Raw genomic sequence first — 25,985 nt, 5'->3', positions numbered from 1 at the left:
AGACGAGGCTTGATGCATTGGAAATCTAACCTCATGGGCTCTATCTTGGGAGGGTTAGAACACAAAAACTTGGGTTATTATAGTATCTCCACCATGGTATCATTCATCCTCAAGTGGAACTAGTTAGGCTGAGAATTCTAAGTAAACTGAGGTTGTATACTAAATACTTATGAACTGAAACATAATTAAAAAAATTGAGTCAGAGACATGATATATGGACAGAACTAAATTCATGATTACATGCAATGACATGAAGATGGTTATAAATCTAAGATAGAAGATGAGAGAGAGTAAACTTATAAGAAACCATTACCTCAAGATAGATCTGATTTCGTAGAGAAAAAACGAGGATACTTGGCTTAAATATCTGTTTTTGCTTCCCGAGTAGCTCTCTTAATGGATTGATTTTCCAAAAGAACTTTCACTAGAGGAACCTCTTTATTCCTCAACCTAAGAACTTGACAGTCAAGGATCTCAACTATAACTTCTTCATATGAGCGACTATCTTTCCCATCCATACTTTTCATAGGAATCACAGAAGCTGAATCAACAATGCATTTCTTTAGAAAGGAGACATGAAACACCGGATGCACTGATGCTACATCTACAGGAAACTCTAGCTCATAAGTTACCTTGCAAAAAAGACTCAAAATTCTATATGGGCCAACATAACGTTGACTGAGCTTTCCCTTTTTCCATATCTCTTTACCCCTTTCATTGGCAAAATTTTTAAATAAACTATATCACCAACCTCAAACTTAAGGTCTCTTATTCTCATATCAACATACGATTTTTGATGACTTTAGGATGTCTTCAGCCTTTCACGAATCAGTTAAACTTTCTCTATCAACTCAAACACTGAACTTGGTCCCATTACTATAGCCTCTCCTACCTTAAACCAACCAGCAGGAGATCTACATCTCCTCCCATAGAGAGCTTTAAATAGAGTCATATGAATGGTTGAATAATAAATGTTGTTGTAGTCAAACTCAATCAAAGGTAAGTGGTCATCCCATCTTCCTTTGAAGTCAATAACACAAGCCCTCAATATATCCTTCAAGGTCTTAACTGTCCTCTCTGCCTGGCCATCTTTTTGAGGATGAAAAGTTGTACTGAGATGAGCTTAGGTACCGAGGCCCTTCTTAAATAATAGATAATGAAACCCGATACAACTTTGCTAACTCCCTGAGATAGATTCTAGCATAATCCCCAACTGAATATGAAGTATGAACTAGCAAGAAATAAGCTGACTTGGTTATTCTATCTATAATGACCTATATTAAGTCATGTTGGCAACACGTACGAGGCAATCTTATCATAAAAATCTATGCTCACCACCTCCCACTTCTAAGTAGGGATGCTAAACTCCTGAAGTGTACCACTAGGCCTTTGGTGCTCAATCTTAACCTGCTGACAATTTGAATACTTAGCCACAAACTCTATAATATATTTCTTCACACCATTTCACAAATAGATCTCCCGCAAATCTCAGTACATCTTTGTGGCTCCTGGGTGGATAGAGTATTGCGTACCATGTATCTCAGCTAATATATGCTTCATTAAACATTCAATATATGAAAACCACAATCTACCCTACTAACGAAGCATACCATCTCCTCCTTGGGCAAAAACCTCTACCTTATAATCCTTGACTGCCTTCTTCAACTTGACTAAACTAGTATCCATGTTCTACTTTTATTTTTCTTTGGCAATCAACGGAGATTCCAAACCATTCTGAACCCATTTAGTACATTCAACCAAATCAACCAACCAAATTCAACCGAATCAACCAACCAAACTCCTAATCTAGAAAGCGGATGAGCCTATAGACTAACTCCTTCTTATCATCCTCAAAATGAGCAACACAACCCATAGAAAATCTACTATGGATATCTGCCACTACATTGGCCTTGCCTAGATAATGTAACACATTTATCTCATAATCTTTCAATAAATCAAGCCCTCTTCTCTGACAAAGATTTAGGTATTTATGCGTGACTACATACTATAGAATTTTGTGATTAACGAATACATAAACATAAACTCTATAAAGGTGATGCTTACGAATCTTTAAAGTAAAGACCACAACTGCCAACTCAAGATCATGGGTTAGATAATTCTTTTCATGGGGTTTAAGCTATCTAGAGGCATAGGATATGACCTTACACTTTTGTATTAACACATAAACAATACCAACTCTAGAAGCATTACAATACACTATAAACCCATCTATGCCATCTGACAAAGTCAAAACTTGAGCAGAAATGTGTCAATTCTTCAACTCTTGAAAACTCTTCTCACAGTAATCTAACCAAGAAATTTGACTTTATTTTGGGTTAGTCGGGACATTTAAGAAGTAATAAAAGAAAACCCTTCAATAAATCGTCCGTAATAGCCAGCTAAAACTAAGAAACTCCTAATATCTGAGAGATGAGTCTAGGCTAGTTTCGTTTTTCTTTGGTGTTTTAAGTATTAACTCGAATACCATTATCAAAAATGATATGACAAATGAAATATACCAACCTCAAAAAAATTAGCACTTATTGAACTTAGAAAATAATCGATGATCTCTAAGGGTCTACAACACAATCCTCAGATGGCCTGCATGATCATTCTCACTTCAAAAATAGACAAGGATGTCATCAATGAAGACCATGACAAACATGTCCAATTACTAATTTAACACCCTATTCATTAAGTCCATGAAAGTTGGAAGGGCATTCATTAGTCCAAAATACATGACTAGGAATTAAAGGTGACCATACCGAGTTCTGAAAGTTGTCTTTGAAATGTCACATTTTTTGACTCTAAGATAATGATAGTCGGATCTGAGGTCTATCTTAGAGAAAAAACTTACACTATGAAGTTGGTCAAACCAGTCATCAATACTGTAGAGAGGATACTTATTCTTGATTATCACTTTGTTCAATTAATGACAGTATATGTACATTCGAAGTAAGTTGTATTTCTTGCATACGAATAAAACTAAAGAACCCCAAGGGGAAATACTAGGCCTAATGAAACCTTTATCCAAGAGGTATTTTAGCAACTCTTTTAATTCTATTAGCTTATTTGGAGCCATTTTGTAAGGTGGAATAGAGATACGCTGGGTATTTGAAAGGATATATGTTCCAAAGGCTATTTCCCTTTAGGGAGGAAATCTAAGAATATATTTTGGGAATATATCTTGAAATTATTTTAATACAGGAACTGACTCAAGACTCAGAGTTTTAGAATTTAAGTCCTTGACTTAGACAAGTTGGTAAATACACCCGTTTGATATCACTTTTCTTGCCTTGAGATCAGAAGCAAAATAACCCTTATGCACTAAAGTAGTACCCCTCAATTCGATAATTGGTTTATTGGGAAACTGAAACTGGACAATTCTATTTCTATAAGAAACTAAGGCATAACATGAGTAGAGCCAATCCATGCTTAGAATGATATCAAAATCAGTCAACTCTAACTCCATAAGATCAACTGAAGTAACTTACTAAGACATTGCGAATGGGTAATTTTTATATATCCATCTTACTACAATAGACTTACCCACTGGGATAGATACTAATAAAGGCTCTACTAACATTTTGGGACTAACACCTAAGTCTATGGCTATATAATAAGTCAAAAAAGAAAGTGAAGCTTGAGGGTCTAATAATGCATATAGGTGAAGATAAAAAACTTGCAACGTACCCATAACCACATAGGAAGAACTTTCTTGATCATGTTGAGTTTGGAGAGTATACAGTCTATTCTGGTGCTACCCAATGGTGGCACCCTACCGTGTAAGGTGATCTCCTTAAGCTGATTTAAAATTTGACTGGCCCTATTGGCGCAAATCCTTTCCTTTTTGAGAACTCATTGGACACTCTTTGATTTTGTGGTCCAACTTGCCACACCCAAAGTACACATCACTGCCTACTATATATTTACCCTGATGATTCCTACCACTCTTTTGATAGAGCGGATTGGTACGACCACTGTTTACACTGCCGTTGGACTTAGAGCCTGGCATTCTATCCCTATTTTCCTACTTGAACTTAGGTACTAGCATATTAGATAAAGAAAGGGCTAGAGCAGAAAATTTTTGGCAGAGTTGAGAATGGTTACCACCTTCTAACTTCAGCTAAGAGAAGTCAAAGTTACCTATTCTTGACTTGTTATTCTCTCTTTCTTTTTTCTTAAGCTTTCCCTCCTCAATCTACTGACCATGAACCATCAGTGTAATACCCATATTTTTGGACTAGTTTTTGAAACGCCGTTCCTATGCATATAAGCTATGATCTAAATTATTCCCATGTGAACATAAGTTTTATGATCTTTATACTCATATTTGATTTGATTTGAGATGAAAAATATCCATAATAATCACTTAGAACAAAGTTGAGCTTGGAGCCTTTAATTCATCCGAAGTTTGGCATTAGATCCTACAAGGGTCTACTTTAAATGTGTATAACTTTTTATATAAATAGAATTTTTCATATCAAGACCCACCAAATTGTACATAATTGAATTAGCTTTCCAACAATACTAATTTTGCAAAAATCCGATACCCGAGCAAAAAGTTATGACATTTTTCGAGTGTGGCTGTAAGCCGATGCGATATCAACACAACACGTCGGCATGCACATTACGGAACTGTTCATATGATAATTCAGTTTTTAAAGTGTCTAGGGGCACTTTGGTCACTTCCCTCACCCAAATCTGCCCATAGCACTTAATTTCAGCCCCGAAAGCAAAATACACTCAGTTATTCATCTATTCTCTCAAAGAAAAACCCTAGCCTCCTCAAGAACACCAAGAACTTCATCAATTTTTCTTCAAGAAAAGCAAGAACTAAATTTTAGTAATTCAATAATGCTTTCAAGATTGCGTTTCTCCTTCAAGATTAAAACTTTAATGTATGTGGGAGTTGAACCATGGGTCCTCTTTCACCCATGGAGCCCCAAAAACTCTTTTCTTTTAATTAAAGAATAAATTTTTCATTACTATGGTATTTTGTATATTCAAGAAAGATTGAATTTCATGTTTTCATGATATTTTAAATTCAATTCAGCCCATGTATGATTCCATAAAAGATTTTAAATTCCTCATGCTATGAATTTGAATATCCCATGCTTTATTCAAGTAAATTCCATGGTAGATCCTAAATTCATGATGTCTAGTAATACTCCCATGTTTTAAATTCATGCCTTCCACATGTTTGATGAAATTCCCACATCATGTTAAGTCAATTTCAAGATGAATCCCCAAGTTATGAATTTTACCATGTAACTTTATTATTCCCCCATGATTAAGACATTCTCGTGTTCAAGTTATAAACTTTGCATGTTTTGATGAAATACCCATGTCCTATTTTAAGCGAATTATATATGAATTTCCCAATTTATGATTTTAGTTATGTAATCATGCTATTCTCCCATGTTTAAGATATTCCCATGTCCAAGTTCATGATCCCCATATGTTAAGCGAATTGCCCCATATTAAAGTATCAATCTCCACACGCTTGATAGAATGTTCATGTGAATTGATTAGGGTAATCATGACACGTTACCATGTGTTCTCATTCATGTACAAGTCCATAACCTCCAAGTGTTTGATAAAATACCTCAGTGAATGAATTGTGAACAATTGACTATGGCTGTGCTTTTCAAGATCATGCCATGCTTTACTTTCCATGCTATTGATCCTGGGGTATTCAATACCCAAAAATCTAGTTGTTTGCCTAGAGCTACAATAGTTACAGAATAGTCTTAGTAATGTCATGATCAGTAGTACTCAGTCAATTACAAAACTCAGTAAACTTAGTCAAGTTCAATTAGTCAACACGATCACTAACAATTTAGTCAAGCCTAGGACAATCCATTTTAATTGTCATCATTAGTTATATATTAATAATTACCTCAGAATTTATATGCACTATTATTTTTCTGAATATCATAACCGGAGCTTATCAGTTATTAGTTATCAGTTGATGCACCAGCTAGTATTCTAGTGTCATTCAATTGGGAGTAGGGTTTAGCACCGAGCGAGCATAGGGCTAGCGGCTTCCCTGCCAGATAGGTAGAGTCATTAGTAACAGTCCCTGTACTCTAGAACTATGTAGCCAGTATAGGATTTGAGGAGTCACCCATCAGTTCAGGCTTGACTACCTCCCAGGGGTCATCCGTTAGTTTAGGCTTGACACCCTTAGTCCTTCGGGACAACATACTATATTAGTATAGTGGATCCACACAGCCTGTGCTAGTACCTGTGGCATGATACTGACACTCTTCCAACTGGGGTTAAAGGTTGGAACCCGATTAGCTTAGATTTAGCCATGTCGGTTAGATGAACACTCCCACAGTTTTAGTTTCAGATTCAGTCTTAGAATTGAACTCAGTTCAGTTCTATAGAATTAGGACTGTCAAAAAGATTCACCCAGTTATAAGTAACTAATTATCAGTAATTATAACTATCATTTACTCAGTTATTAGAACTTAGTATTTAGTTCTAGTATGAGCTCAATTACAGTCTCAGTTATAGTCTTAGTTATAGTCTCAGTTATAGTCCCAGTTATAGTCTCGCTTATAGTGTCAAGTACAGTCTTAGTTATCATCTTAGTTATAGTCTCTGTCATAGTCTCAGAATCATAATTAGATCAGTAACTCAGTTTAATTTTAGGGTTGCTTGACCATAGCATACAATTATCAGTTATTCAATTATCAGTATTTCAGTACTTTAGATTACTAACTATTTTAGAATCATGTTATACGCTTGGTCTTGCATTCTCAGATAATATAGTTTTCATGAATTCATGCTCAGTTATCTCATGCTACTCAATCATTCCCTTTCTCATATGCATAATACTCTATAATTTCAGTCCAGTTATTCAGACTAAGTATAGTTTAGTCTTACACGCCCAGTATTCAACTATCAGTTATTCAGTTAATCAAATAAATTAGTATGTTTTTTCCTTTGTGCTCTGTATGATTGTATATTTAGATCCTCGATTTGTGTCAGTCTCTATCACATAGTTTCAGACCCAGTATTTATACAGAATCCATGTTTTATCATATCCCAGGTTCAGTTATGCTTATATCATTAAAGTAAAGTTTATAGAAACTAAGTGTAAAGATTCACCATCTTATCAGAAGATATTTGTCTCTCATGCTTTGAGATATTTCAGTTTTTAGTTTATTCCAGCCTATTGCTGAGTTTACTTATACTTAGCATGCATGTTTTATGATTACGTAAGAAATCTATTTTACTTATTGCGTTCACCCCTGCATACTTAGTACATTCTAGAAGTGCTGATCTATATATACGTCTGTATGGACACATTGTTTTATAATGTAGGTACTAATTGTAGCCCACACATCACGATCAGACAATTACAGATTCCATCCAGAAGGTGATGAGCTCTCCTATTTTGAGAATTCTAGGCAGTTTTAGTTCATGTATAGTTTATTTATTTTCTATGTGTATTAATTAGTGGTAGTTGGAAGTATATCCCAGCTATCTTTAGTCTGTATAGTAGAGGCTTCATAGATGTTAGTCAGAGTCAGTCATGTAAATCTCAGTTTCTTCCTTTAGATTTATAAGTTGGTAAAGCTTTATCAGTATTGTATTTATTTTAGATTTTTAGTATGATTATACTTCTGTACAAAAAAATAGCTATTTATTATTTTATAATTTAGTTGCTTAATAGTATGCTAGTTCATAAGCTAGCTTGGGATCACTAGTGGTTCCAAGCACCGTGTGATGACTAGGGGGTAGTCTCGGGTCATTACAAACTTGGTATCAGAGCACAAAGTTCAAGTGTCCTAAGGTGTCGATGAAGCCATGTCTAGAAGAGTCTTGCAAAATATTACGAAGACGTTTATACTTTTCTTTGAGAGGATATAAGGCATTTAGGAAATATTCTCTTCTTTCAAGTCTTAGATCGTGCAGTAGAAGTATTATGTAAGAAATTTATGTAGATCCTTATCTTTCACTATTCATGTTATGCTAACTCCACCTTAGTTTTGAGGCGATAGAAATAGTGATGCTTAAATCCCTACAGACAGTGCGTCCTCAGCCAATCCCCACAGACAATTATGAGATTTTATCTTGTCTTTGAAAATATCACATCAATGCCCTTATGTAATAAGGTTTGAAATATTTCATTCATGTTCATGAAAATCGTACATTAAGCTAAAGTCAGATGTGCTTTCAGATTCCTTCTAAGAATCCTATGATAGAATGTAATTTAGAGTTAAAATCATGAACCCAGAAGTTTAGCAGTAGTAGCATTGGGATAGCATTATCTAAATTGAGCAGATTATATATTCATAGGGCTAGTTGTACAAAAGGTGAATCAGTAGGCTTGAACAATGTATGCAAGAATTTAAGTTTGTTGATTTGAGATTTGAGTATGATGGTATGGATGAGTTTATCATTCATGTGTATTATTATACCCAAACTCTAGAGTAAAGTGACTGTAGTTTAGTTTAGAGTTTAGTAATGTGGTCACAGACTTATGATGATAGATTTAACCTAATGGGGAGATGATAGAACAAGTGACCCAGTCAGGCTCTCAAATTCTAGTAGTAGTGGCAGTGTGTGTATAAAAAAAGTAAGGGAAGATGATTCCCAATCTATTCTTATCTTAGTACAAATTTTTTCAGCCATCACAACATCTACTAATGTCTTACATATCAGCTCCATCATCACAACTCATAGTCATGCACTTTATAGAAAAGCCATGAACGCTATCAATTTCTAGTATGAGAAGTTCCAGTTCACTCAGTAGTATAAATCATGTTCCATGAAATCATGAACTCCAGGTACTCATGCTACACTTATAATGATCAGTGAAATTCAGTTTATTCCATGTATGTCCTCTGTTCAGACCTCTCCGGCGAATTTATGTCATTGATACGTTATTCCTCAGGACTCAGTTGAGTGTCAAACTTATTCTTTCACATTTTAGGTCCTCATGTTCTAACTATTAGTGACCTCTTCTTATGTCATGATTAGTTCAAAATTTTGTGTGTGTGTTTCTTGGGCTAGTGCATGAAAGTTTTAAGGATAGAGGTTTAGAGAAAATGACAATGATATTTTTGTGGTGGTTTTCCTACAAGTTGATTGAATATAATAGTGGTGTACAAGTGGATGTATAGTTGAGTATAGGTTTTTAGTATAATTCTGTCCATATAGCCAGCAATCCAGTCTAGCAGTCAGACAGACAACTTTCTATGGTTTTCCATCTTTTCTATTCATAAGGTAATTCACGTTCATGCAAATTTTAAATTCAGATCAGTTTAGGCATATGCATCAATTTCAAATTCTAGGTATTCAATCATGATCCAGTCCATAAGTTTCCCATGCATCATCTTAATTTTTTCTTAGTATTTCAGCCATGCTAGTACCATTAAGGGGACGAAGTATCCCAATGGGGAGATGTTATACCCTGTGTATTCATGCCCTAAACATTTCATTTTTCTTTATTAAATAGGAACCAAATTGAAGTAATGGTTACTCATCAGTTGAATCTTTCATTTCTATCTCAACCTTATAATAATTCTCATGTCATTGCATGTATCCAAAAAATTAGTTTAGTTCATGTATTAGGTTTCAGATTCAGTTGTGCAATCAAGTTCCAAGTTAGACATGTTCAAATATGATCTCAATTACTTTCGTACATAACTCTTAGCCTAACCAGTCTCATTCGAGGATGAATATTCCCAAGGGGGAGATAATGTAATACCTTGCATTTTTGGGCCAGTTTTTGAATCATTGTTCCTATGCATATAAACTATGATCTAAATAATTACCATGTGAATATAATTTTCATGATCTTTATCGTCGTGTTTGATTTGGTTTGAGGTGAAAAATTTCAATAAGAATCACTTAGAACAAAGTTGAGCTTAGAGCCTTTAATTCATCCAAAGTTTGGCATTCTATCCTACAAGGGTCTAATTTAAACATGTATAAATTTTTATATATATAGAATTTTGCAGATCAATACCTACCAGATTGTATATAATTGAATCATCTTTCCAACGATACCAATTTTGCCAAAATCCGATACGCGACCAAAAATTTATGGCATTTTTCGTGTGAGGCAGTTAGCTAATGCGATATCGACGCGATGCCTTGGCATGCATGCTATAGAATTGTTTCACATACTAATTCATCTTTTAAAGGGTCTAGGGGAAGTTTGGTCACTTTCCCTCACCCAAATCTGCCATAACACTTAATTTCAGCCCCCAAAAGAAAAATACACTCAATTATTCATCTATTCTCTCAAAGAAAAACCCTAGCCTCCTCAAGAACACCAAGAACTTCATAAATCTTTCTTTAAGAAAAGAAAGAACTCAAGTTTAGTAATTCAAGAATGCTTTCAAGATTGTGTTTTTCCTTCAAGATTAAAGTTTTAAGGTATGTGGGAGTTCATCCATGGGTTCTCTTTCACCTATGGAGCCCCAAAAACATATTTTAATTAATGAATGAATTTTCCATTACTATGGTATTTTGCATATTCAAGAAAGATTGAATTTCATGTTTTCATGATGTTTTTAATTCAATTCAGTCTATGTATGATTCCATGAAAGATTTTAAATTCCTCATGCTATGTATTTGAATTTTCCATGCTTTATTCAAGTAAATTCATGGTAGATCCTAAATTCATAATGTTTAGTAATACTCTCATGTTTTAAATTCATACCTTCCACATGTTTGATGAAATTCCCATATCATGTTAAGTCAATTTCAAGATTAATCCCCAAGTTATGAATTTTGCCATGTAACTTTATTATTCCCTCATGATTAAGACATTCTCGTGTTCAAGTTATGAACTTTATATGTTTTGATAAAATACCCATGTCCTATTTCAAGGGAACTATATGTGAATTCCCCAATTCATGATTTTAGTTATGTAATCATGCTATTCTCCCATGTTTAAGACATTCCCATGTCCAAGTTCAAGATCCCCATGTGTTTGGCGAATTGCCCCATATTAAAGTATTAATCTCCAAGCGCTTGATAGAATGCCCATGTGAATTGAATAGGGTAATTATGACACGTTACTATGTGTTCTCATTCATGTAAAATTACATAGCCTCCAAGTGTTTGATATAATGCCTCAGTGAATGAATTGTAAACAATTGACTATGGCTATGCTTTTCAAGATCATGCTATGCTTTACTTTCCATGCTATTGAGTCCTGGGCATATTCGATACCCAAAAATCTAGCTATTTGCCTAGAGCTACTATAGTTATAGAATAGTCTTAGTAATATCACGATCAGTAGTACTCAGTCATTTATATAACTTAGTGAACTTAGTCAAGTTCAATCAGTCAACACGATCAGTAACAATTCAGTTAAGCCTAGTACAGTCCAGTTTCAGTCCCAACATCAGTTATACATCAATAATTACCTAATAATCCATATGCACTGTTATTTTTAGAATACCATGACCTGAGCTTATCAGTTATTAGTTATTAGTTATCAATGCATGCACCAATTAGTATTTCAGTGTCATTTATTTGGGAGTAGTATTTAGCACCGAATGAGTATAGGGATGGTGACTTCCTCATGACATAGGCAAAGTCATTAGTAGCAGTCACTCTACTCCAAACCTATATAGCCAGCATAGGATTTGAGGAGTCACCCATCAGTTCAGGCTTGACTACCTCCCAGGGGTCACCCGTTAGTTTAGGCTTGACACCCTTAGTCTTTTGGGACAACACAGTACATTAGCATAGTGGTTCCACATATCCAGTTTTAGTACCCGTGGCACAGTACTGATACCCTTCTAATTGGGGCTATAGGTTAGACCCCTAGCTTAAATTGGGGCATGTCAGTTAGATGAACACTCCCACAGTTTCAGTTTTAGCTTCAGTCTCAGTATTGAACTCGGTTCATGTTCTACAGAATTAAGACTGTCAGAAATAGTCACCAGTTATTAGTAACTCAGTTATCAATAGTCATAACTATCAATTACTCAGTTATGAAAACTCAGTATTCAGTTCTAGTATGAGCTCAATTACATTCTCAGTTTTAGTCCCACTTATAGTCCCATTTATAGTCTTAGTTATCATCTTAGTTACAACATCTGTCACAGTCTCAGTCCAGTAATTAGATCAGTAACTCAGTTTAGTTTCAAGGTTGCTTGACTATAGCGTACAGTTATTAGTTATTCAGTTATCAATATTTCAGTACTTTAGATTACTAACTATTTCAGAATTATGTTATATGCTTGGTTTTACATTCTCAGATAATACAATTTTCATGAATTCATGCTTAGTTATCTCATGCTACTCAGTCAGTCCCTTTCTCATATGCATAATACCTTACAGTTTTAGTCCAGTTATTCAGACTAGGTAGAGTTCATTCTTACATGCACAGTATTCAACTATCAGTCATTCAGTTAATCAAATAAGTTAGTATGTTTATGCATTCGTGCTCAGTGTGATGGTATATTCAGATCCTTAATTTATGTCACTCTCCATCTCATAGTTTTAGACCCAGTATTCATATAGAATCCATATTTTATCATATCCTAGCTTCAGTTATGCTTATATCATTAAATTAAAGTTTACAAAAACTAAGTTTAGAGATTTACCATCTTATCAGAAAATATTTATCACTCATACTTTGAGATATTTTAGTTTTCAGTTAATTCTAGCTTATTGGTGAGTCTACTTACACTTAGCATGCATGTTTTACGATTACGTATGAAATCAATTTTACTTATTGCATTCACCCCTGCATACTCAGTACATTCCACAAGTGCTGATCTATATATATGTCTGTATGGACACATTGTTTTATAATGTAGGTACTAATTGTAGCCCACACATCACGATCAGACAATTGCAGATTCCATCCAGAAGGTGATGAGCTCTCCTACTTTAGGACTTTCATACAGTTTTAGTTCATGTACAGTTTATTTATTTTCCATATGTATTAATTAGTGGTAGTTGGAGCAATGTACCAACTACCTATAGTCAGTATAGTAGAGGCTTCATATGTGTCAGTCAGAGTCAGTCATGTAAATCTCAGTTTCTTCATTCAAATTTATCAGTTTGTAAAGCTTTATGATTATTGTATTTATTTCAGAGTTTCAGTATGATTATTTTTCTACATAGAAAAATAGCTATTTATTATGTTGTATTTCACTTGCTTAACAATATGCTAGTTTATAGGTTAGCTTGGGATCACTTGTGGTTCCAAGCACCATGTGATAATTAGGGGGTAGTCTCGGGTCATTAAAATAAGCCTAGAAAGGTCCATCTTCTTAATCAACATAATGGTCCTACACTCTTTGACCATTTTATTAGATACACCAAATACAAACTTACTCAGCCTGGACCTAGAGTCAACCACCATAGTAGGAGCATACCTCGCCACCTGAGTGAACTTGAGCGAGTACTTATTCACACTCATGCTACCCTACTTCAAGTTAATAAACTCATGAACCTTCGCTTTCCTCATATCTAGTAGGAAGAACCAGTCCAAGAAAGCCGTGGAAAACTCCACCTACTTAATAGGCCCTGCATTAACACCCTTGTCTTCCTTCCACAGCTTGAACCAGGTGTGAGAAACTCCTTACAACTGATATACAGTTAAGTCTACACTTTCACTATAAGTTACACCCATGATATCTATAACTTTTTGTACAATATCCAAAACTCCTGCATATCCTCCTCAGACCTAGATCCACAAAACAAAGGGGGATTCATTCGAGTGAAATCTCAGATTCAAGCTGCAGCTGTATTCAACACTAGATTGGCTAGAGAAACAACTTGCTAGTTGTTTTGAGCAGCCACAAAAAGGGCCAAGGTTGTGAAAGTGGCCCTGAACTCAGCGTGAGAACATGGTCATTCAGGGCATCTTTTTGAATAGGCAGTGCAGGCTGATCCCTGTTTCTTCTTTCGTTATTTCTTTTGGTAGGCATTGTCTATAAATATATTAAAGGATGAGTTAGAAAAAAAAGGAATTCAATAGAGCACATGCTCTTTCGCCCGACATAAATAATGACAGAAAGAAAATTTTCCTAAAATATCTTGTAGCCTCTTGCCCATAAGTGTGGCACACTTCACACCCATGCATAAGACTATACTCAATAAGGCTTTTAGACTCCTTAGGACACTTTAAAACCTGAATCTCGATACCAAACTTTGTCATGATCGGAGGCTACCCCTTGGTCGCTATATGGTGCTTAAGGCCACAAGTGACCCCAAGCTAACCCATGTACTTGCATTTGCTGAGAGCACTGAATAAAATGAATACTAAAGTAACATGTGTGGAAGATAAAATAATGAAATATGATCCAAAAGTGGAATACTTATAAAAATATAAATAACATGTCTAAAAGAAAACTGATAATATTTGAAAGATAAACTAACTTTCTGAACATCTAGTTTGAACATCTGAAAGCCTCTAACATGAGGAGTTGATGGACAGGCCTTTAACTAACTCCAACTAACTAACATAAAAGTAACTACTGTAAATAAATAAAATAAAATATCATCCTCAATGGATGAGGACTCACCACTACTGCTGTTGGAAGAATGCAAATCTGTCTAAGGATTCTTAGTGAACGACATGTCCGAACCTATGTTATAAGACAACATAGCGCAGAGAAAGTATGCGATCAGTACTTTGAATGTAATGCTACATGAAGCAAGGACTACTGAAATACATGTGAAATCTAAACATGGATGCATGAATATGTAAAACTGAGAATGCAAGACCAAGTATTGAATATATTGACATGATCTGAATAACTGAGTAATTGTTATTTGAATTGCTAAAATAATCTATAAAACCGACTGGATAAATACTAGATTTGTCTACTTGGTCAAGCAAACCTATACTAAGATAAATTGAGTACTGACTAAAATCGTGGAGCTATCATAGAACCAACATAAATCATGTGAGCTACCATGGAGTCCAACATCTAACCCACATTGAAGAGGGTTGTTCTATCCTTTCCATTAAATTAGAACCTAAACTGGGGTGATTACTAAACTGAGCCAATTTTGTGCCAAGGAAAACTCTTTCTAGTGAGGCCCCTAAACCTACGGTGGCACATAGCTTCTGGGAAGTAGGATACGCTGAACCCGCACTTCCCTCTCAGTGCTAAATCCTACTCCCAAATGAAAAATAATGAGATAACAACTGATGCATACACTGATAATTGATTATCTCACATAAGGTATTTTAAAACTGACAGTGCATGCCTAATCTGAAGAAATCATGAATATGTAAAACTGATAATTTGACCTGAAATAATAATAGGTATCGTAATAAAATCATGAGTTGACTAACTCATTACTTGAAAAGTATGAAACACAAGTAAACATATAAGTATTCGGTGTTCATAACCACTAGCGCTAAAATAATGTCATAATTCAAAGACCCAAATATGAGAAATTTCCATAGTTTGATAAATTCCATGAATGTAAACATGGGAATGATTTAACCTTGGGAAAATATCATATTTATATAATTTAAAGAATAATTTGAGAATTTAAGATAGTATTGACTGAACATAACATGGGGTTTTGGAACTTCAAGCATGCAAGAGCATGATTCTCATAGAGTAAAACTATTAACATGACTTGAATGTAAAACTAATGAGGAAACATGGATGAATTTCATTATTTACATTGAACTTGGTCATAACTAGAGTAAATTCATACTTGAACCAAAAAGAGGGTTTTTAGGCTCAATGGGTGAAGGAAACCATTGATAAATACCCACATACCTGAAGTATAAGCTTTGGGGAAATCCTTGAAATTGATCTAGTTCTTGAGAAACCTTAATTACTTGAGAAAGAAGAGAAAACTGTCCCTCTTGACACTCTTTGGTGAAATTGAGGATCATGTCATGATTTGGGGCTTTTGAGGTATCTTATACCACACCTTGTGAAGTCAAAATTACATGGATTTGGATTTTAATAGAGTATATAAAGGCATGAAGGCCCTTGAAAAAATATGTAGGAAAATATACCCCCTGTCATTACAACTCAGCTTACGACTCGTAATGATTGGCTACGTAAAACACCTTAGATTTTGACCCTTAGAAAATTTCCTGGAATACTTATCTCTAGACCCAATACAAATCATGGCTACAATCTGTATGTTGGGGTATGAATGGTATGGTCCAGTCGTATGCCGACCAATGTTGGTTGCTAGGATGGATTTTGGTTACTGGAGTAGGTACAACTTGAATGATACGAGTCGTATGATTAGATACGTATCGCTTGGCTTGGGTATTCCTTAGCTTAATTTTAGACTTGGTCGCTTAAGCTAGACCTGAGTACGAGTGGCTCACCATGAAGCATAACTCAAGGTATAAATCATACCAGGGACTCGTATGGTAGACAATGTTCAAACCTTCTATAATTTTATTCTTCTAGGGATATGGGTGAAAGGTATGGATCATATACTGTCAATACGACTTGGGTAGGATGATTCATACACTATATAGTGTTGGGTCCAAGCTTTTATGCTTAGAATACAGTGGTGGGTACCACTCGTATTGAAGGGTACGGTTCGTGAGGGTCAGTCATACCCCTGTGATGGGATTTTTGTGTAACTTAAGTGGGGGTATTCTGGACATTTTCCCACTTACTCTAATAAGTCCCCATGAATTATAACTCATTTAGGAGGTTATTTACCATATTATTGCATTCATTAACCCTTAGAAACTCTTCCTAAACACTCTATAATTCTCTCAAGAGCTTTTTGGCAAGGACGCTAGGTTTTCAACTAGATGAATGATTTGGGGGATCTTGTTGGTGGTTTCTTTCCACCTACTTTGTCAATAAAGGCATGTTCTCTTCCATCACTGTTAGTTCCCACTAAGTTATGGTTTTATGAATGGTTTTCATGATTTCGTTATTGTATAATTTTGGGTTTTCAATAAGGATTTGGGGTTTTTGATTATAAATGGTTGGTTATTGTTTCCCATGGGTTTAATTATGTATTTACATGCTTAATTAGTGGTTTTTGATAATTGGATTACATGAGAATGGTTAAATGATAATTGGAATTGGTTTTGGTTATATTATGCCCCCAATGTATTTGACAAGATATTTACAAGGATGTTTTCATTGTATTGATTATTTTTAATAGAACTCTTGCTTGTTTTTAACTTGGTAAAGGAATTGTGGATGGTTTAAATGGTTTGAAAAGGTAAAAAGGCTAAATGGTTAAGCTTATGGGGTACATGGGAATCCCACAAGTTAATTAATATGTTTAATGGAAGGGTACATGGAATTTCTTTAACCTATATATGGTTGGATATGGACAAAACTTGCAAGTATAGTGGATATGACGATACCCCGACCAATGGCCTTAGTTAATAAATTATTAATGGATTGGTTGGTTGCTTGGTAATGATTTTAATTGATTAATAATGGCAGGGTGTGTACCCAAGTCGTGGAAGGTGGAGGTCTTGGGGGGGACCAAAACTGGAAACTCATATTTGCTGATGTAAGGTTTGGTCCAAGTGACCGTGTGCATGATGTCACACTTTATATTTTGGCGATGTACTAGTCATCCCAGGTGTAGCTTCACGCACTGAGGCCCTTTCTTCAGGGGGAGATAAACCCATATATCCTGTGGGTGGTTTAGGACGGCAAAGCTACACAACCCAGGTAAAAGTTTTAATGGCTTGCTAAACCCGGTTCCCTTTCCCGACATGGATATATATGTGTATAGTTTGCGCGCATACGGATTGTTTTACTTGGTTTTATAAATGACATTATTTTACCCTTACTTGAGTTCATGCTAGAATTTACACACTAACCTATCTTTGGGCGGCTTTATACCTACGCTATGAAGGAACCGACTGTTTTACTCCTCCTACATAGTGATTGACTGGGGGATAGTTGTTGGATTGAAGTGGTGAACTTCCATCTTTCCGAAAGGCTCCATTTTATGTGATGAATATTTTTGGACATTTTTATTATTTCTAGATATTGGTTTTGGCTATGGTTCGGGGCATGTCCTAACCAGATATCTTACTCTTTTGGTTAGAGGCTTCGTGGTACTTCCATGGGTTAGAACGGATAGGATCGGTGTTAATGTTAGCCTTAACTTTGATATTGGTATCAGGGCTGATACCGATTAATGATATTTTTGATTGTTACATCCTCTTTCATTTTAGGGTTAATCATGTTGGTTATGGCCTTAGAATTGGTATTGGTTTGGCTTGATGGTTTGGTTGGTACGGGTTGGTGGACGGGATGACTTGGTAGGGTTGGTTTAGGAGTAGACCTATCCTAAAGTCAATCCTTGTCTAGTTATTCTATATTGTTATATGTTTGGAATTCAGTAGACTCAAAGTATGCTAATTGGTGGTTGGGTTGGGTAACAGGTGGTGGTATCTGATCTCGGTTGGACTTGGGATGACCATTACGACAAGGCCCCGAATTGGGTTATGTCATTATAATTCGTGGTCTGAGTCGTAGCCTAGGATTCTGCGTACATTCTGGTTTGACTACGACTTGCCACCTAACTACTCATTATGACTGATTACGAGTCATAGGATGGATTTGTAGTTAGACGATGAGGCCTTAGGTCACACACTGGTCAGGTTATGGGTCCATGAAAAGACTCGTAAGGTCTGGTTATGAGGTGTATTCTGGACTTGTGACCAGTGGAGAGGGTTCTTGGCCATACACTCTGGTGTGACAATGAGTCCCTCCATACAACTTATAGGCACTAATTACGAGTTGTGCTGAGGTATCGTAGTCACTGGGATCAAGGTGAAGGTATTCAATAGAGTTGTTATGAATCACTCGTGGCGACTCGTCACGAGTGGTAACGATTCATTACCCTGAGTCGTAACCATGGAAATTTTTCTAGGATATCATGTAAGAATTTCCACTACTTCTTGCAATAGCTTCTGACTGAGACGAGGCTTGATGCGTTGGAAAGCTAACCTCATGGGCTATTTATTGGGAGGTTTAAAACATGAAAACTTAGGGTATTACATTTTATCAATGAAAGTTAAGGATTAGGATATGCCTGAAGTCTCGAACAAGTGAGGTTTTTTGGTCCGCATCTTGCTCTCAATCTCCCAAGTGGCTTCCTCCACTGGGCGGTACCTCCACTGAACCTTAACTACAGGAATCTCTCTAGTTCACAACTGCCTAACATCACTAGCCAAAATGAGCATCGGCTCCTACACGAAGGCCGAGCGCTCATCCAATTGGACAGAGTCCCATTTAAGCACATGAGATGGATCCATAATATATCAATGCAACATAGAAACAAGAAAAATGGATGGACAACAGCAAAGTCTTGAGGTAAATCTAATGCGTAAGCCACCTCAACAACCGTTAAAAAGATCTCAAATGGCAAAATATATCTAGGGATGAGCTTGACCTTGCTCTTGAACCTCATCACACCCTTAATGGATGATACTCGAAGGAATAGTCGGTTACCAACTCCAAATATTAAGGCACGGAGTCTATGGTCTGTATAGGCCTTCTGCCTACTCTGAAAAGCTCTCTACCTATCCTGAATCACCCTGGCTCTATCTAATAACTCATGAAGAAATCAATACCACGAGGTTGAATCTCAAATGTCTCAAGCCATCTAATCAGAGAATGACATCTCCTGCCATATAAAGACTCAAAAGGCATCATCTCAATACTCAAATGATAACTGTTGTTATAAGCAAACTGTACCATAGATAAGTATTCCTCCCACTGGCCTCCAAAATCCATAACACAGGCTCGGAACATATCCTCAAGCACCTGAATAGTCCTCTTAGTCTGGCTATTGGTCTACAGATGGAAGGCTATACTAAGATCTACCTGAGTACCCAACTCATCTTGAAAAGCTTTCCAAAAGTTAAAGGTGAACACAAAACCTCAATTCGAAATAATAAATATGGGCAGACCATGCCATAGACTATCTCATGCACATAAATGTGGGCTAACCTTGTGGTACTGAAAGACATCTGAATAGGATTGAAATGCACTGACTTGGTCAATAGATCCAAAATGACCCAATTACCATCAGAACCACAGGAAGTATAAGGCAAACCACTAATAAAATCCATGGTAATCTACTCCCACTTCTACTCAGGAATGGGCAATCTCTGAATCAAACTATTTGATCACTGATGCTCTACTTTCACTTGTTGACTACAAAGGTAGTGATCTATAAAATTCGCCATATCACTCTTCATGCCACTCCACCAATAATGATATCTCAAATCTCTATACATCTTAGTTGTGCCTGGATAAATAAAATATCTAGAGCTGTGAGCCTCATGAAAAATCAACCGGATCAAATCATGAATCTTAGAACACAATGCAACCATCAAATTTCAAACTATCTTCAAAATCTATGGTGTTCCTCTCAGACTCACCACTCAATACCTAATTATGAAGGAAGCGAAGATAATTATCCTCAAACTGGCGATCTCAAAGTTTTTCAAACAAAAAAGACCTCACCTCAATACTAGTAAGAATCCTCTAAGGACTGAGTGTCCCATGCCAATGGCCTCTGAGCAACTGATTACAATCTATGCTACCCATCCTCACTACCTTTCGACTCAAGGTATCTGCTACTACATTAGCCTTACTCGAATGATATAAGATGGAAATATCATAATTTTTAAGTAACTCCACCAATCTATATTGTCTAGAACTAAGCGCTATCTGGGTCATAAGATGTTGAAGAGTATGGTGATCGGTGAAAATCTCACAACGCATACCACATAGATAATGCCTCTAAATTTTGAGCGCAAAAACTACTGCCCCAATTGTAAATCATGAGTGGGGTAGTTGTTCTCATAAACCTTAAACTATCTTGAAACATAAGATAATACGACCCCACTACATAAAAACACAACCTAGACCAACACCTGAAGCATCACAATACATGGTGAATCCCTTACCCTCTGCAGGAAGAGTTAAAATAGAAGCTGAACTAAGAAATTCCTTGAGCTTTCCAAAGCTCAACTTACACTCCTCGGATCATCAGAAAGGAACCTCCTTCTAACTCAATCTGGTCATGGACACTTAAATAGTAGAAAAACGCTCAACGAATCATCTATAATAACTGGCCAAACCAATAAGGCTACAAATCTCAATCAGAGATGTAAGTCTAGCCCAATCATGAATCACCTCAATCTTAGTTGGGTTTACCATATTACCATTCTTAGACACCACATTTCTATGAAATGTCACTGACTGAATCCAAAACTCACACTTAGAGAACTTGGCAAAAAACACATGATCTCTTAAAGTATAGAGCATAAGAAATAATTCTCGTTTGTTCATGGCTAACCATTCCCTTCCATATAACTGGGGGTACACTGGTCATGGCTAAGATAATGGTCTTGGCAAAAAAATCCATGATTGCATAATAGTGGGATAACCAGTTCATTCTTAAAATCACATCAAAATCTATCATATCTAGAATAATAAGATCAACTTGGGTATCAATATCTCTAACAGTTACAAACATGATCTGAAGACTTAATACACTACTAAAGAATCTTATACAAAAGTAGATATGCATAACGGTATGGAGAAAAATCCCAAGATAACTTTAACCGTAGAGTATAATAAGCAGATACATGAGAATAAGTGAATCACAGATCAAATAAAGCAAGGTCCAACTGATGGCATACCTAAATTATGCCTATAATAATAACATTCGAAGACTCATCCTTGAGCTTAGTTGGTACTGCATATAATTGACCATGCCGACCACCTAGTTGGGCTCCTGACCGACCTTCTATCCTACTTGCTTGAGAACCTCCTCGAGTACCATAGAAACTACCCCTACAACCCTAAGAACCACCTCTAGATAAGAGATAAAATACACTAATGGGGGAACACTATGAGCTAATGTAACAATCCCTCCGACTAGGGAAATCTCGCAAATAAAGACTAGGAGCTCCATATCTATAGCAAGACACCTAAGTTGAGCTAGATCTAACAAATTCAGCAGACCTAGAATGACCACCACATCTAGAATGACCAGATGATGAACCCCTCATAGACTAACCATTACCCTAACTAGGGAGATCAGTAGCACTAGACTAACCTTCATCAGTAATCTAAAGAGTTATCTCAATAGGTCGACTAGGCTGACTCTAAGGCTGATAGGATGGATGCGGAAAATATCTACCATGAAAATGACTACCTCTAAACTAGGAACTACTATGACTCCCATTGAAACTACCCTAATGCTTAAGCCGCTTATCGTTTCCCCCATAGGCCTCATGATGCATCTTCTACATAAGTTGAGCAGGATTAGAAACCTCAGCAAAGGACCTACTTGAATCAACCAAATTCTTAGTAGACATATAGAGGGGAAGTCTGAACCCTCTAACAAAACAATAAACTCTCTCATACTTAGTAGCTAGAATAGAAGTCGCATGCCTAGAAAACTTGTGAAAAATGAGCCTCATACTCCGCATATCGTAGAGCCTTGATTTAATTTAGAAAACTAATTCTCAAATAATTCCTAAGGCTGCAAGGCATATACTTCTTCAAGAACATCACAAAAAACTGAGCTTATGTCAAAGAAGAAGATCCAGCTGGCCTAGAATCCATATACCCTTTCCACCATTTTCGAGCAACCAAGTCAAACTAAAATATGGTCTAATGCCCACCACGAGTCTCAACGAGGCCCAAATTATGTAGCCTATCCTTACAAGTAATTGGAAACTCATACGCATCCTCTCTTAGAGCATAAAAAACCTAGGTGGAGCTATTCTCAAGAATCTACCAAACATATTCCTCTTCTTAAAAGACATAGTAGGCTGGGAAACCACTGGTTGAGTAACTACTGGCTTACAAATTATTGGCAGAGGAGAAACCTTAACTCAGGGAGCCACAACTATGAGTTGTTCCCCACCTCCATACCACTCTAGCCCATAGAATATGCACCATCAGATGATGCACCACTAAATATCCCCAAAATCCAAACCAAAGCATCTCTAAGCATTAAAGAAGAAATAAACCCTGGTAAAGCCTGGGCTGGTCCCTGGCCCATCGCTGGTTGAGGTAGAAAGATCTCTAGTTTAAGAGTGAGATAGGGTCTGGTAAAGGCCTCTATCTTGGTTCCTAGCTAGGGATATATATCTAGGATATCTGCGACCTCTAGGTCATCCATGAATAGCAGTAGGATCCCTAGGGTCGATCTCAGTACCCTTATCACGTGTAGCAATAATACATGTTTTGTCCATCTGTATGAAATTTAAATCAAAGAAATATTCTATAAACCAACTCAGACTATTAGCACGATATGACTGAAAGAAGTGAAGAACTCCTAAAAAAGTCCTATATCTTCCAAAAGATAGGAAATGAATGTCATTATTTTGATACGCAAGACTCTACTTGATAGTTACTCGTGTACCAACAATATCGGTGTAACCTAGGATCTGATACCAATTTGTCATAACCTGAATTATGAGTCATGATGGTACCTACTCTGTCCTACTAGTAGGAAAGCCAAACCATAATCTGAAGTTAAGCACAACGGGTTAATTTAGTGGAAATGCCCCAAAAGGGCCTAATAGAAAATCTAACACAATAAATAAATAAGGAAATAAAAATATTTTAAAGGTAGCCACTACAAAAATACTATTGCATGACCTAGTAGAGCCAGTATAATATCATCATATCATAATAAGTATATCATCATAGTATAATATGTATAGCCAGACTCAAACTGGTATGAATATTCAACAATATCCTTATAAATATCATGATAATTATCTTTTGATCTTGTCGAACATGTATATGTTATCATAATCATCCTCTGGCCTTTCCAGGTATATATCATCATAATCATCCCTCGTCCTTGTCGAGTATATGTATCAATCATCCTCTAGCTTTGCTGGGGATATATTATCAGAATCATCCTCTAACCTTTATAGGTATATATTATCATAATTATCCTCCAGCCTTGTCAGGTATATATCATCATAATCATTAATTCATCAATATTGAACATCGATATCATTAGTATTATAGCCATTTTTTAATTTTCTACCAGGTATAAATAATCAATATCATCATCAATATGTCTAATAGAATAATCATTAGAGTATTTAATAGCATTACCATTAACATAGGATATTGACATTATTTATAATTATAATCTAAATCTGAGCCATATGACCCTTCAGGTCATTTTCTAGATTTCTACTTATTTTCCCTGTTAGAGCTTTTCTATAGTTGCTCTAAGTTATTTATGACTTGTTGGAGCTAACAGTTCATTTATCGGGCAGTTCATTTGGATTTGTAAGCTAATTCCCTATTTGGAAATCTTCACTGGTTCCAAATAGCAACTAGTCAAAAACTTTAGTAAAACAATCTTGTATGCAAATTCTGACTATAACAACACCTTTAGAATATCAATTCTAGGATAGGTAGACCTTTTGTTTGGGTCCTAAGAATCTTGATCTCATTTTGATCTATTGGTAAAAAAGTTGAGAAAATAAAATATTGTGTAGGACCCATATTTGGTTGAAACAATATTGGATAGAAAATGTAATTATTCCATTTAGTCTAAAACATTGAATATTGTAACACAATTCATTTGTGTATATGGGATTTCGGATGAATATTAAGGGATTGGTGGGGACATGGAAATTCCAAGTCTATCGCTATCAGCTAGTACACCATAGTAACAACATTTCAAATCGCAATCGCAAATCACTTTGTAGAGGAGATGCCGCAATTGTGACTGAGTCTATCAGCCATAAGATGTGGTGATCATGAGGCCTTAAGTTGCAATAGCGATTGCTGAAGACCTAGATTGGATATAAAATAAACCATTTCCCATGATTTTATGTTATTCTTCATTATTCCCTTAAGAGATAAAAACTATAATTAATATAAAAGCTTAAAATTAAAGATTTTTGGTGACTGAGAAGCTAGAGTAACATTTATTTTGTGATTATCTTCTAATTTGAGGTAAGAATTCACCCTTTTCTTGGTAAAATTTCTTGATTTATTACTCAAAATCCCAAAACCTTTAGGCTTGATTTTAGCCCTAATTTATCTTGGTTTTCACCCATTTTGAGGGAAATAATTCCTTGAGATTGATATTATGTTGAGTTGATTTTGAAAATGGAACTAAGATTATTGGGACCCATATGGGTTATTGGTATAATTTACGGACTCAAAGCACAATGGTGTAATATGAGTATCATTATTCTCATATTGATGAGTAGAATGTGTTTTTGATTGTCATCTTAAGGAGGCTTCTCAGAAAGAAAAAATGATGGTTGAGCGATTCTTTGAGCATTCTTCGTTGTCGAGGTAGGGTAGGTTTATTCCTTGTTAGTTTGAGATATCTCATAGTATTATTATGATATTGTATTGGATTTAGGATGAACTTTAGGTGTTGAATTAATTAAATTTAAGACTTGAGATAGTTGGATTGTTTAGGAAATTTTGAAATCGTAGAGTTGAAACACTTGACTTGTTTCCTTATGCCTTAGGCAAACGAGACTTTATTACTCATGTTTATCATGAAAATACCTTAGATTACACAAGTTAGGTAAAATTGATCTAGCTAATCATGCTTAGGTTAAATTGGATTTAGTTTCTTACACTAATAAAGGTTGCCTTAGTTCCCATTTTAAATAGTTAAAGTGCTTGAGCTATACATCTAAGAGTGGATTTATATACCTTAGCCTAGTCTGGTAGAACCTGTAAATATATTTCAGGGATTTAGAAGTGGGCTCTTTGAACCACCTTAAGTCAAGACTGATAATTAGTTCTCTTGAAACCCTTAAATTCTTATTAAATACCTAGAAAATCTCCTTTTGAGGCAACATTGGGAAACCTTAGTACATGTCAATTGTGATGAATTACATTCAGAGTAATGCCTAAATGATTATGTCATATATATGATTTATTGGTTAAGCTTATGATGAGCTATTGATTATGTTAGTGTTTAGCTCTTCTTTGGAATATCAAATCTACCATTGAATGAGCCCTTGACTAAGATATTGTCTA

This window comes from Capsicum annuum, chromosome 11 (assembly GCF_002878395.1).
Source record: "Capsicum annuum cultivar UCD-10X-F1 chromosome 11, UCD10Xv1.1, whole genome shotgun sequence".
NCBI lineage: Eukaryota > Viridiplantae > Streptophyta > Magnoliopsida > Solanales > Solanaceae > Capsicum > Capsicum annuum.
This window is presented reverse-complemented; position numbering follows the sequence as displayed.